The sequence below is a fragment of the Mytilus californianus genome, unplaced genomic scaffold, assembly GCF_021869535.1.
Source record: "Mytilus californianus isolate M0D057914Y unplaced genomic scaffold, xbMytCali1.0.p SCAF_10, whole genome shotgun sequence".
NCBI lineage: Eukaryota > Metazoa > Mollusca > Bivalvia > Mytilida > Mytilidae > Mytilus > Mytilus californianus.
The window spans coordinates 71,983,054-71,999,548 of NW_026262582.1; positions in this window are offsets into that span (position 1 = coordinate 71,983,054).

Here is a 16,495-nt window from a genome sequence, read left to right on the forward strand (position 1 = left end):
TTATGATGAATCAATGCCATACAATCAATATAAAACATACTTCGCCCCACACTGACTAGTGTAAAACCATTTAAACAGGAATAACAAAGGTCTAATCGGTCGAAACTAGAAACACATATGAACCACATTAACAAACGACAACCACCGAACAACAGGTTCCTGATTTAAGACAGGTGCAAACAAATGCAACGTGTGTGTTTAAACGTTTTAACAGGCGCCAACCTTCACCTTTACCTGAATGTAACATCACAACATAGAAACACACCCTATAAAATATCAATTGGAATGGCTTTACTCAAACAAAAGACATAGTAACAAAAACAAGTAAACCTACACTGAACGAATAAATTTGATATATGACACAATGTTAATACACCATTAATAAAAAAGAGGGAATATGTAAATCAATATCAGAAAGACAACTATAACCTTGGACAAAATGGCGGTTTATAAAATAACGTACACAGGTAAATATAATAATTTTGTTGTAAGGAGTACATGGAGTACGGAAATATGTTTTACAAAATAAATAAATTTGTTGTTCATAGTACTAGAACAGAGTGAAAATTTATCGTCATAATAAATACTTTGTATATTTTAAAAATAGTGAGACGAGATATACCACAAAATAAGTAAACATTGAATAACAAAAATGCATTACAAATTGCATCAACAGGTCAAATAAACACGAACGTACGATTTGAGACTACTGGCAGTTACTGACAGCTAGTTCAAAGCAAAAAGAAAAACAATTAATAATAAAAAAATCTTGACTCAGAAACTAAAATCAACTAAATGTCATGCCAGGGATTTTGTGTTTTAACGTCATGGACAGTCAAAGAAGACATGACTTGTGCAATGCCAAAAAAAAAGAGTATCGACAGGCAGTAGGATATTCATAGCATAAGTTAGGACTTAACATTTTAATAAATATGTTTAATGTTATATATAGATAAAGCAATCTCTATATAGAAAATGAGCGTGGATGTGTATTTATATATCCCCCTTCCAAAAAAAAAACAAAACAAAAACACATTTGAAAAGAATACAATTTAGTTATGTATTAATTTGTTGATGAAAAAATCGATATTTGTGCCAATGAAAACTATATTCAAAGATCTAATTACAACATTGATAAGTTTCTTTAAAAGTTCGAAGAGTTCACACGGATCACATAGTGATTTCTGCGGTTTTAGTACAATATAACCGTAAAATTTAGGATGTGAAATACCGTTTTTAATAAGTTTTCTACAGCTACAGCCAAATTAACTAATCAAATCATTGTATCTATGAGAGAATTTAGTAAAAGTTTTAAGTAATTTATAGTAACGAAATCCCTGACTTCATAATTTACGAGTGATGCATTGATTACGCTCGTTAAAATCTATGACATCACTACACTCACGGGCAAAACAAACGAGTTGGGATATAGAAACACCGTATAATGGAGCCAAAGGAACATCGCCGTCTAAAAAAGGAAAATTAACAATGAGGAATAAAAAATCGTCTCTTATGTCGTAAATTTTAGTATGGAGTTTCCCATTAGAAATTGAAATGCCTAAATCAAGAAAAGGACAACTACTGTTGTTTATGTTAGATTTATTTAAAGTAAGTTCCTTTGGGTAAGTTTCGGTAGTATATTTAGTTAGCTCTGGATTATTTAACGAACAAATATCATCAAGATAAAGGTAGGTATTGTTGAATGTATCAACCAAATGTAACAATGACGTGTCTTTACTGAGTTTGGTCATACACTGAGATTCATAGCAATACAGGTATAATATGCTATGTAAGGGGCGTAATTAGTGCCCATATGAATACCTACAACCTGTCGATACACTTTATCGCCGAAACGTACATATACGTTGTCCATGAGAAAATTTAAAGCTTCAATCATATCTTCATATTTCCAGTAGGTGTATCTAGCATACTTTTTTTTTCATTACAGAAAAAGGCTTTAAACGAGTTACAGCAAATAAATTTGGAATGATATTTTCCAAAAGAATATTTAATTAAATATGAAAACTTTTTCTTGATAAGATTGTTTGGAAGTGTAGTGTAGAGAGTAGAAAAATCATAACTGTGAACAGAACGAAAAGAACCACCAAAAGCACGTATTTAATCTAAAACCTCTAAAGAATTTTTAACTTTAAGAATTTGTAATTTTATAAAGAATACGACTGATGTTATAAGATTGGAAGACATCTAAGCTTATAATAGGTAAATCAACAGTAACTTTCCGAAAACCAAAGGTAGCAATGTTGCATTTATTTCATGAAATATATATAGATACTATCTTTAAGAATTAGTCTGCAGTGACGTATGATTTGGAAGTACAATTACGAAAACCAGAAGTAGCAAAGTAACTCCCATCCGAGATAAATATATATATATATATATATGTTTATTTTTCCGAATTTTCTCTTCAGTCTTTTTTATTTCAAGATAGGTGGACAGATGTCTCTTAAAAATTCGTTTAAATTTGAATAAAACATGTTTTTATCTGTACAGATAGGTAAAAAAACTTCAAAGATACTAGTCTTATAATTTGGTACTCCAGATACTCGTTTACATCAGTTCCGCAAAATCAAAACAGAGTAGTAGATTCAAACACGACGTTAAAGGGCCTAAAAATCCAAACCTTTTGAAAAGTTTACGCCAAATACGACTATGAAAAATTTCTAGATAATGAACAAACAAATTGTATTTTCATTTGGTAACTACTAGACTAGTATTATTTACATGGATGAAACAAACTGCCCACGATGAAGGGAGAGAAGGCTTAAATATATTTACAAAGAATTAATAGTTACAGGTTATGCACAAACACACGCATATAACACCATTTTGTTTTACTGGCAGACACTGTTATACTCTTTTTCGACTGTTAGTTTAGATCGGAGCTCTTTGATTGTTCTCCTTCATCTTAAATTATTTTTTTTTCAAATGGGCATATGGCTCATACCAATGGTACGTAGACTAGGAAATTGTTGAAGACCTATGTTACAGTTTTGATATTCTAGTATTTTATATAACTTTGTTGTAGTAGCGTTAACATTGTCACAAATATTCTTACATTCACGATCCCGTCCGGGCCATTTTTTTTAAATTAACAGGGTAAGACAATCAAAATCAAAGTGTTGCACCGTCGTTGGAGGAGCACCCGAGTGCAACCTTATTTTAGATGATGGTTATGGAGAAAATTTTTCAATAATTTGTAGAAATTGAAAACAACACGTTTAATAATTTCATGCGTCCGACGCGCTTTTCTGGATTTACCTTCATCAGGAACGCTCAAAGCCAAACATTTGAAATCCGAGGGATGTATAAGTACCGAAACAGTTGAAGAGCTATATGACAAAAATACCTAAAACAAATAGCCAAATCCATCTAAGGTCAACTTTGCCTGAGGGAGTTGAAACCTTAGTTTCTTTATAATTTCAAAATTTATAAACGGGCAGTTTTAGAAAAGTTTGTTATAAATCATGTCAGTTCCGAAGTACTGACTACTGAGCTGATGATACCCTCGGGGACTGATAGTCCACCAGCAGAGGTATCGACCCAGTGATGTAAAAATTGAAAACAACACGTTTAATAATATCATGCGTCCGAAGCGCTTTTCGGAGTTGTAGAGGAAGATTGATTGTTCGTATCTAATACTTTTTTCAAATAGTGATTGTATAATTTAGTTTTACGGATACTTTAGAACTAAGCCCTTATTATATTCTTCCTCTTTTTGTTTCAAGTAATTTGATAATTCATGAATTATTTCATGTTTTAACTCATGTATTCATTCAACAGTGTATTGATTGATTAATCGAAAAATCGAGAAGTGAATCATTAAACTAGTTAATTCATTCATTCATTCATTCATTCATTCATTCATTCATTCATTCATTCATTCATTCATTCACTTACTTAATTAATTGTTTCATTCATTTATTCATTCATTCATTAATCCTTCCATTCATTGATCTATTCATTCATGCATTCGTCCATAAATTTATTGAATAAATAATTAATTTGTGTATTCATTTATGTTATTTTATTACCTTTACATTGAGGATCACAATTGTCTTTGTTCTGAAAAATAATTTAATAGTAAACAGTATCCATCAATTTATGAATGCTGAGTAGCCTGACCTTGCTACTATTACTACTAAGACTAGCAAAAACAATAATTATAATATTGATATAGAAATATTTAAAAATTAACTTGTAATGAATGATTTATGAATGATGATGATGATGATGATGATGATGATGATGATGATGATGATGATGATGATGATGATGATGATGATGAGGATGCTGATGATGATGATGATGAGGAGGAGGAGGAGGAGGAGGAGGAGGACGAGGACGAGGAGGACGACGACGACGACGACTACGAGGAGGAGTAGGAGGAGGACGAGGACGACGAAGACGACAACAATGACGACGACGACAATGACGACAATGACGACGACGACAAACCCGGACAAATAGTCACAAACTTTTACCATTTTGTGGGAATAAGCAAATAAGCCAAAAAAAAAATGCTTTCAGTACGACCACCAACAAAACAATTGTGTGTATCATTAGTAGTAAATTAATAAAACTACATATGACTTTTTCATTAATTAAAAAAATGCAAAAAAATCATCTCGATAATCTGGCGATATTAAGCTTACATGCGAGAATTAAGGTCATGTTGTGTTGGGTTTGCTAAACAGTGGTTCAAAACTAGTTCATACTTTAAATTGTCTGTTCCCTCGCAGCCAAGCATGCATTATTTATTTTATGAGTGATTGTTAACTATTATCAGCTTGACACTAGAACTTTATGAGTACGTTAACACCCCTTACAAAAGACCGTTATGTTTTGAGGTAGGGAATGTAAATCAGTTTCTGCATAGATGTCACTATACATAAATAGAGTAGTTTCTTCAAATAACATAACCATTTTTTTGGCATTAATTATCTAAATATCTAAAAAATTAAAGCATGACAAACAAGATTTATTTGTTTCCGATTTCTCCCCGATAATTAAGAAATAATTCATGGAAGCCATAGATTTGTTGGTCATTTTCACATGGCCTGGGCCGTGATATTCGAATCTATCCTGACCGTTAGCGAGGGATGAAATTAACGAATATCACGGCCCAGGTCATGTGTTAATGTCCAACAAACCTATGGCTTCAATGATATTATTTCGATTCTAATAGGACAAAATCTAAAGCAAAGGTAAGATTGTCGTGGGTTTGGCTGTTCTAATTTACCCCGGTAAGATAAAAGCTACAACTTTCAAATAAATCTAGGTCTTACATGATTAATTTCTTGAAAAATTCACTAGAAAAATCCTTATAAATCTTAACCCAAACATTTGTTTTCGTTGGCTACTATTTACTGTCAAATCCACAGTTGACATGTCGTAACTAAGGAGTGAGTAGCCATGCTGACATTCTTAAATCCACAAAGATGTGAATATTGCAATAGAAAAGAAAATGAAACAACACCTACCTCAAAACTCCATTTTAATGCGATATTATCCATACTTAAGGCGTATACATAACGAAAAACCTTCAGCTTGAGAGTTGCCATTCGTATGACGTCATGTCATGACATCACGTAAAAGCGCCAAGAGCATTCATTAAATTTCGCGGAATTTTATATTATTTTTTATTTTATACATTTGTTAAGCTCTTGTGCATAAATTCTTTTTGTTATGCATTATAATAGGATTAACGGTTCTGTAGTTTCTTTTTCAATTTCAATTTGAAAACAACGAACTCGACATAGGTTACGATACATGTGGATTTACGTGGTAGATTATTAGTAACAGCCATCAATATGTACATCTATATGAGTCTGCGCTAAATATAGTTATATCGAGAATTTTGTCACGCTGTTGTTTACAAAACAAAGAAGCACGTCATATTAGAATTAATATTAGTATGTTGGCAATCCTTAATAAGTTTAATGTTATTTTATTAAGAATATAAAAGAATAGAATTTCACTTACCTTACCAAAAACCCAATTCAGAGGCCATTTTGTTTCATGTGCAATCCCATTCTGGCACCTCCAATGATCGAACAGTTTGGCATTGGACACAGTTATTAAACATTTGTTACCTTTGCAGACTTCTCCGATTTCTATTTCAAACATATCTGACGTAACCTGAGATTCGGTTTTACCAAAACAACGATGGTAAAACTGAAGAATTCTTTCTAATGCTAAAGTCAAGGATTCCTGGGTGATTGTTGCTAGGTCTGGTGATATAAGCGCCTTTGAAACTTCGTTGATAAGGTATACGATAATTTTCTGTCCTTCCACACAGATTTGAAGTTCATTTCTGTCATCGACATCCATAACTGCTGATTGAAAGAAGAGGCAAAAACGAGAGTCCACTATTTTTAAAGGCCAGATGCTAAGTGAAGCACCAATAAGCTTAAATGCCAAGGCGGATGGAACAACTGTCTCTTTCAAGTTATAAGCTATGCATATTGTTCTGTCATCTGCTGCATTTTTCTGTAATTTCTGTGGAATCTTTTCTTTGACGAGGCATGGAACCAAAAACAAATCACTATCTTTATCCATTACAGTGTAACGTTTTGGTTCTACAAGGATATCAAGGTGGAGGAGGAGTTTTACAATAAATTCTTTTGTTCTGTTGTCTCGCAAAACATCTTTGAAAACTGGTTTGGACCAAAGCTTAAAAAGATCTGTTTTCTTCAAAACTCCAGTCGACGATAAATTCTTTAAGATGTTTCGTCTGGATCCTTTCTTCGGCCAAAACATTTTGTCTGTGACAACAGCTCTTAAAATATTGACCATTGCTGTAGGTTGAATGACAATGAAATCTCTTAAAGATGGTTCGTCGAAGTACAAAAGCTTTCCTATTGAATGTTGAACTAGTAAGAAATCTTCTAGTCTTCTTTCAGTTAGTGCATTCTCGTCATTTGACTTGTTAACCTCCAAAAGTTTTTCTTTTGTTATAATCTTAACTCCTTCTGCTCTCATATTTGATATCTGTAAATCCAGAGGTAACCAAACCATTGGGATTCGTTGTCCCCATGTTAACTGCTGGTGGGCAATATCAACTAACGTATTTTTTAAACGCTCAATGTTGAGGTCATTGACATCTGTAGCGTTGATAAAAAATACTTTATCATACATGATATGATCTTGGAGCTTATGTACGGAAAACAGTTTTTTAAGCTCTTCTTTGAATTGTAGGGTTAGTTTATCTTTTTCTTCCTGTGTATAATAAAGGGAACAGTAGTATACCGGTGTTCAAACATATACCATCAAAATAATAAAAATATTTAATTTCATTACAAATTTTCACTCATTGTCGGCTCTAGACTGTTTTTATATTTTTTACTAGACTTTTGCCAAACAGTTGATTATTTCTGTTTGATGATTTGCAATGTTACTTTTATAAAGTCACGATGATTCACAGCTTGACAAATGGAATATATGATGATTATGATTAATTGTTGCTTAACGTTCGATTGTGAAGTAAATACATACTAGTACTCATTATTGGCTTTCAAATGTTTGGGGTTGATCGATCCCGACGAAGAATCAGTAAAAGCGTCGGGTGCGTCACTTTTATTTGCTATTGACAAAACTGTATTTTACATTATTGATTGCTTTTGCGTTTTCTAAAGAAATTTATAAGTATGAATTGTATTTCAATTGCACGGGTTGCATTGTTGTTTTTGAAATACTTGATGCAACAATCAGAAAAATTTTAATATTACCTTTTATGCCGCACGAGGGCAAGATAAGAAATGCAATTCTTAACACCTAATATAAGATATGATAGCATAGTTACGATTTATGAAACACAATTATCAACAGCATCATGTATAACATTTTCACAGTTTAAGGAGCAAGTCGTTCTTAAATATTCGAAGAAAAAGTAAACGAGGTGCAAACGTTAACAAACTATTAGTATTTAAGTATTGGACGAACATTTGTGAATCAATCTCTTTTGTTCTTAATTTGCATTCACGGTCTACCACGTCACGGATCTAGACCGCATATAAATTTAAACCCTTCTTCCAAACTTTATTAAACAGTACTATAGGTTGCACTTTTGTAAATATAGACAATGCAATTTCCTATATGAACTCCCTTTAAGGCTAAAACTGTGCCACTTTTACTATGAAGTTTCGTAAAAAATTATATCCTAGAATTGAAAGTCGATATGCATTACTTTTTTATTCAAAGGTCAAAACAAATGGCTGTGCGGCATATTTTCAACATTTAAACGCCCCGAACGTTTAGAGTTTAAACTTATACTAAAATTCTGTACTACCCTTGCCTTCACTTTGGGTCTTCCTCAGCCAATCAAATCATAAATCTATGATAGTTTTTTTGTTTACTCCATATTTATGGCAGATTTTGATATAACGTAATTTTCCGGGAAAAAGACTAAACTATAACGTCCACGCCGCTAACGATGACGGTTTTGTTATATAGAAGGAAAAGAAAGGACCCTGATCCGTAAACTATACATAAACTAAAAAATATAGATTTCTAATAAATTCAGCTATATTTAGGTCAAAGAACTGTACTGTTGGAGAATTAAGGATTTTTTTAAGAAAGCCACGTGTTCGAGGCAAGTCATTGTTCATTACAGGACTTTGACTTAAATCGTCAACAGTTCAGAAAGATTTATTAACGCTCAAATAAAAATTAGGTAAAAAGTCAAACTGTTTAATTCTTTTCATACAAACTGATTTTTGGGTTGTTAAGGGACTTGGTTAAATGACAGGGTCAACCAGGTACCATGCACAGAGTAGGAAATGCTTATTTTCCCTCAAAGGCTGTATTAGTGTATATCACTGCCTTACTAAGAACATGTTCATTTCACAAATTGTTAGGGATATGTTCCGTTGTCTTACTCATTATCCAGTCTTCTTATACTGCATTTTACTTAAAAGCAGCTATTTCGTTACCTATGGACCTTTCCACTTGTTTATGACAACTCTGAAATTATTGGTCAGATATGTACTGACTGGTCCTCCATTTTCTGAAAATCTGCCATAGATTTGAAAACTAGAAATCCGCCATAGATTAGGAAACTAAAAAACTTTGCCATTGATTAGGACTCTTAAAAAAGTCTGATATAAATTGGGGATGGCACGACGTTATATTAACCATAGATTAGGAATCTGCCATCGATATGGAACCCACCATAGATTTGAGTCCTACATATACACAAGTTACATTCTACGAGATGAAACATAGACATCATATATGGGAACCAGTACGTAAACAAAACAAAATAGCTATGAATATTATATATCTCCCCAAAAGAGGCGTGGTTTGTGAAACAGCTGTATTTACAAAGTGCAACCTTTATGTTTCTCTAAATCAGCTTAAATAACAAAAAAAAAACATGAGATATTGACATCGAGAACATACTGTCTGTTTTCTCTTAGCTGTTCCTTTTTAATAAGTCAACTCAATTTGAATATTATTATTTGTCATGCCTGGTTAGGTAGAAAAAAACGAAGACAAAAATATCAGATCGCGTCGACATCTCTTAAAGACAGCAATGTTAGACCTCAATTATAGATTTTTAAATGTAATAACATCGATTTATTCCGGAAGTACATCTGAATCTTAAACAAATTAAATGATGACGAAATCGCAGGCTGCTCGTCACCATTCGACTTTTAAAGTTCCTTCTCTGAGCAACATTATTCTATTTGCAGCTTACATTTATCAATAGCAATATAAAGAGAAATATATTCTTACCTCAGAGAAGCTATCACTGTGAGTAGCAGCAAACAAGATTCTAGGCATTTTGTCGTCATTTTTGTTACAGTAGGTCAACACAGAATTAATCCAATGCTCCAGATTGGCTGCAAAAACCATCAGAACAACATAATATGGAATGAGACAATATCCATTTTGCGACAGAAATTATTAGCAAAATTGATTATACATAGATATAAGAAGATGTGGTTTGAGTGTCAAGGAGACAACTCTCCATCCAAGTCACAATTTTTAAAAGAAAACCATTATATGTCAAAGCACGGCCTTCAACACGGAGCATTGCCTCACACCGAACAAACAGCTATAAAGGGCCCCAAAAATGACTAGTGTAAAACCATTCAAACAGTAAAACCAACGGTTTTATCTATATAAAAAAACGAGAAAAGAGAAACACTTTTGAACCACATCAACAAACGACAACCACTGAACAACAGGTTCCTGACTTAGGACAGGTGCAAACTAATGCAGCGGGTCTTAACGTTTTAACAGGCGCCAACCTTCACCCTAACCGGCATAAAAAGTGTTACATCACAACATAGAAAGATACACTACAAAATATCAACTGAAATGGCTTAACTCTATCGAAAGACATATTAACCAAATAAGTAAACATACCATGAACAAAAAATGTTCTATGACACAATGTTAAATACAAAATTAATAAAAAAAAAAGGGGGGGTGAGATGTAAAACATATCAGAAAGACAACTATAACCTTGGACAAAATGCCGTTAAATAAAATAACGTACACAGGTAAATAAAAATGATTTTGATGTAAGGAGTACGTGGAGTACGGAAATTTTTTTCAAAAAAATAAATAAATATGTTGTTCATAGTACGAGGACAGAAGTGAAGATTTATCGTCATACTAAATACTTATAAAAGGTGGTGTATATTAAAAATAGTGAGACGAGATATTACACATTATAAGTAAATATTAAATAACAAAAATGCATTACAAATTGTATCACTTAAAGGTCAAAGTAACACGAAAGTACGACTTGAGCGTACTCGCAGTTACTGTAAGCTAGTTAAAAGACAAAAACAGTTAATAATAAGATAAAGCATGCATCAGAGATTAAAATCAACTAAGACGCATCACAGGAATTTAGTGTTTTAACTCCATGGACAGTCAAAGAAGACATGACTAGTGCAATGCCAATATAAAAGTATCGACAGGCAATATAATAGTTAGGATTTAACCTTATTATAAATATGTTTAATGTTATATATAGATAAAGTTATCTCTATATAGAAAATGAAACTGGATGTGTTTTTATGCATCCCCAAAAGCCAATTGAAAAGACTACAAATTTAGTTTTGTTTTGAATTATTAATGACAAAATCGATATCAGTGCCAATTTAAACAATATTCAAAGATTTAATTACAACATTGATAAGATAACCTTTACGGTAATATGTACGATAAGGTTCACAACATCGCAGTCTATTGAAAACACCAATAGAAGAACACAAGACAAACAAATGCATGTAAACTTGTCAGCAATAAAAAAAAACCTATTATAAGTAACCATTGTCTAAACTGAACTACCGTACGTTATAGCCGGACACCACAATAAGCAAAAAACAAAAATTGGAAAGGAACATATGTCTGAACAATGACAGTCGTAATAGTAGATATCATTATGCCGCAGGGTTAGGCTGCTTTAAAATTAACCAAACAAATTATGTTTTCTTTCTAGGTTATGCATTATTGCTATTTGAAGTAACAAGGATTAAAAAATAATAGGATACCGAAGCCTATTATCAATTTAGTATGGCATCATTCATTTTTCATTTTCATAAGCAATATACTGCATGATTTTTTTTTCTAGTAAGAGTATCTTTGTAGATCTCATTATATTCCGCTGAATATACATGCAATGCTTTTATTGATAGAGTTTTTGAAAGTATAATTATCTTAAAACGACTAGACATTAACTTACAAGCTGCTGTTACATTTCCTTGTGGGTATTCAACCAGATCTGTATAAAGGCCTTTTCGTCCATCAAACATTAGAATGAATGTTCCCCGGTGCTGGATGAATAACGGATGGGTCATGTCATATGATTTTTGTCCGCCAAAATCGACAAGATCAGATGGTACTATACTAAACATGGAATAACCCTCATTCTCCTTCTTAAAATTTCCCAAAAGATGGCTTTGTATACCACGACTGGATTTTGTTGATCTTTTTTTTATAAATTTTCCAAAAATAGCCCTTATACGAGATTTGGTGGGATTCTTGTCACATTCTTCCGAAGGCCTCTGTCTATGTTTAGAACTTTCTGTTCTTGTGTATATCAATTGATCTTCTGTGGAATTGTCTGGGTTTTTTCCGTTCTTGCCGATATTTGATAATGGAACGTCTTTGACTTTAGGAACATCATCATCATGATATCGCATCGCATTTTCTGCATATGACTGTTCTTGTAGCTCCTCCAATTCAGGATTTCCAAGAAGTAATTTTGTTAAAACATCACCACGGCCTAAAGAAAAAAAATATGTAAGAACATGTACTAATACTCTTTTGAAGAAGAATGTAAGGACCGTTACGTGGTTAAAGCGTTTTTTTCAGAAGTCATATTTATCTGTACGCCGAAAACAAGTTTGAAAAGTTTTAGATAAAAAGCATCGTTCGTTGTTATAAAACAATTAGTGCTTATTTCAAAACAACTTAATTGTATTATTTTTATTTCTAAAGATGCGCTTTTTAATCTAGCTTCTGGATTTCAATTCCACAGGAATGTTTAGTTTAAACTATCCTCTCGATAGGTATAGAACCTAGAAATAAATAAAAAGAAATACAGGTTAAACGTCGGTGAAATAACTGTTTACTTTATACAAATATTGAAACTACCAGCGATATATTTGAGGAAAAGAGGATGGAATAGTGGTTTGAATAATATGCTTTCATATAAGAAAAAGAAAAAAATGGGGTCACCGGACTCTTTTCCTTGCTACATAATAAAATAGGTAAATTCAAAACGCATTCTATTATAAAAGTTACTTTATCTGAGTTATCTCCCCTTATGTGGCAAAGTTGATAAAAGATTAATCAAACAAAAGTATTCTGTTTTTTGTAAAACACAGCCATGTATATGATAAAACACATAATTTTCTATATTAACATGAAAAGTCTTACACATTAATTATATACTGCTCTCGGAATTTTTACATTTCATTAAAGATCTAGACCGATTATTATCTGTTATTTCAAAATCCAAGATGGAGAAAGACACCCCCGCCACCCTAAACCCGTTTTAGTGATATCAAACATATTATACATCAACAAAAATTGTATGAAAGAAAAGTCAAGTGGAACATGTCGATTGAACAAAAAGACTACACACTTAGTGACCAATAAGTTATGACTCATTCAGAATTGGAAGCAATTTTTGACCGATTTATAAATTTAGTCAGTCCCAGTAGATGTTTTCGGTCCGACATGCGGAAGTAAACACTTTTTTTTAAAGATAACAACACCAAAAAACGCAGATTCATTATATGATACTTGTGTCTCAGATAAAAGGCTTTGATATATATAGTATCACATGTTCCCGTGCACTTTCAATTTGTGGATGATATCAGTACCACATGGCTTATATCATCTCGGTTATTGTTCAAGTTATTGAATGTTTGCTACGTACAATTTCACTATTAAGTATCTTACCGAAATAGCAAATATCAAAATGTAGTAGTATGTAACTTGTAAAGACATAATGATTGAAATTTATGTCTAAAATGTATAGATTTATGAAAGAGCTATACACATTCGAGGTATGCGTATCAACAAAAAAAGGATCTCCAAGTTGAAAATTTAGCAATGGAAGAACTATCACCACATGCACCAGGACAAAAAGCTGGCTTGTCTTGATCGAAAGTATTTTTGAAATCTTGCAATTGATTTCTAATTCCTTGTCAAATATTATTTCTCTTTACTGAACAGAGATAGTTCTGAAAAAAACCCTTTGTCGTTCCAATAATATGGTATCTTTCGAAAAAAACAAACTAATACATGTTTTCATCAGTACCTCTCTTCATGTTTTACAATTGTTTTTTTTTTTTCTATAGTATCACTTTATGTCATGTCAAGGTAGTACTTGCAGCAAACTTTTGAATTGCAAGAGCTCAAAGAAACACTGGTAGCAAGATTTCAGTCTGAAACGGTCATTTTGGTCTGATCGAGTCTTAATCGACTTAATTTACCGCTAGGGAAAACCGTTAAGACCTGTTTAGACTTTCAGACTCTGTTCCGATATACCGTGTTCAGTCAGATCAGTCGGGTCAAGATAAACAAGACAGATTCTTCTAGATTTCAAATAAGACTTGATTAGATCACGTTCAGATAAAATAAGACCAAAGGTAAAAAATCTGTTTAGTTGCTGTAAGATCGTGTGCAGTCGTGTTAACATTATAAATATTTTAAATAAAACGAGCGGCACTTTATCTGTGTTTATCAGGGGTTACTCCCCCTATATGAATAACATCGGCATAGCTTGGAGGATATTCTTTTGTAGTCTTTTAATGTAATACTGTATATCTATTTCATTAAATAACGTATGCAAACGTACAATTCATTTTTTTCCGATAGAATTTTTAACATTTAATTGGTTATATAAGAAAAGATTAATTGTTGTAACCGGAAAATGTGTTAGTCATAAAAACTTTGCAGTCGTGCTTTCTGACATAAAGTAGTCCTGTATTTATTCATTCCGCCCGTAAAGATACAATGATAAGTAACATATATCCCAAAGATGTTCTGAAATTTTCTTAAACATTTTTTGTTTCTAATGTAAAATAATAGTTCTGATCCATATAAAATTTGTCAAGAAAAATATATTCTAAGTATCTAATTTACTTTAAATTTTTAAATATTATACAGATGACAGTTGCTTGGTGAAAGTTGATTACATTTCAATAAACGGATCATCTAAGCAGTCAACCGAAACGGGTTGTCATAAACTATCTAAATAATTACCCATGCAACGCTTATGATGTTTTATCCATGGGCGTAAAATGAATAAAGTTCCATGTTTTATCTTATATAAGGATTTACCGGGTAAAATTATTACATTGACAAATAAAACATTATTTTTTCAAAAAAAATGCAACAAGAATAAAGAATATTTTAAGAATTTAGTTGACAGTTTATATTTACCATTAGGTACCTATAAAGACCGATTTCGATACCTCTCTTGATTTTTTTGTTATCATCAAGGTTTGTTTTAGCACGAACTAATACAAGAATCAATCATATTATAGAAAAATATCAAACAACATAAGTTAAGAAACGATTGATAAAATCTAGTGTACGGTTTATATTTCTGTTTCGTATCAGATTTGTTTTTATAACACCAGCGTTACTTTTCATTTTAAAAACAGTGAGACGCTTACTTGCTTTTTCGGAATTGACCAAAAAGCTATAAAATAACGTAGCGAAATGACCGTATTTGTAGATTAGACCTTTTTTTTCCATTTTGAATTGTTTTACAATAGTCATTTTGGGGACCTTTATAGCTTGCTGTTCGGTGTGAGCCAAAGCTCCGTGTTGAGGCCGTACTTTTAATCTATAATTGTTTTATACTTTGTGACTTGGATGGAGAGTTGATTATTTGGCACACATACCACATCTTCTTATTTATATTAACCGGGAGCAGTTTATAATATTTTCATTTCGATAAAAAGAAATATGCAATTCATTAAATCAAATCGATTTGTACCATATTGTTACATTCAAAAGTCTTTAACTGATGTGAATGATTGATAGAAATACATAAGTTGTATTGCATTGCTCCTAAAATAATGTCCAGTGTCAAATATTACACATCGATGATCACTTAGATGTTCAACTGATTCAACAGAAAATTAAACTTAGGACTAGGATCAAATGCAATTCATTACGTTACAATTGTATCCAATATTAATATTGCTAATAACATTCAGTCGAGGAAAAGACACAGGTGACATTGATATGCATTGATTTGTTCTAGCCTGATACGGCGAGCGCGTGTCGACAAAAAAGGTCATGTTCACAAGAGAACAATTGTTGTGAATCAGAGCCAAATTGACCTTTGTTCCAACTTTACTCATAAATAATGCATGCTTGTGGACAAAAGGTCACAGACGAAAGGTCACAATTCAATTTCTGAGACTATTTTCTTTGAATAAGAAAATATTTATTTTAAATAAAATATTTTGTATGTATCTTGAACTATTGTATATATAAACCAACTCTGTAAACAAATGTATTAAATGAACAAATAGTTGTTTAGTAAACAAACTATCAAAGTGGCTTGGTACTTTAACAGCTTCATGGTGCTAAGAAATATTATATCATTTGCATGATTAAAATTTAATAAATCTTCATTTACAAAGGCTAATGAACAATTTCATAAACTGTAAAAAGAATATATGTAATAAAAAGTAATTTTTCAAGATATTTCTCTTACATACTTAAACAATTGTCACTTCCTGTCCTGTGACTTTTTGTCCTGTGACTTTTCAGTGTCCGCTTACTGATAAGAATAGGACATCCCTTACTAATGGAGAGAAAGCTGTCGGGACTACCAATGCTAATTGTTAGAGAGAATAAAAAGTACATCAGTCATTCTCAATTTTATATGTATTGAGTAAAACAAAACGGTTTTAAATGTTGAATTTACGTAAGGAATGCTCGGATTTAAAAAATTAAATCTTTTTCTTTTGCTTTTTGTTGA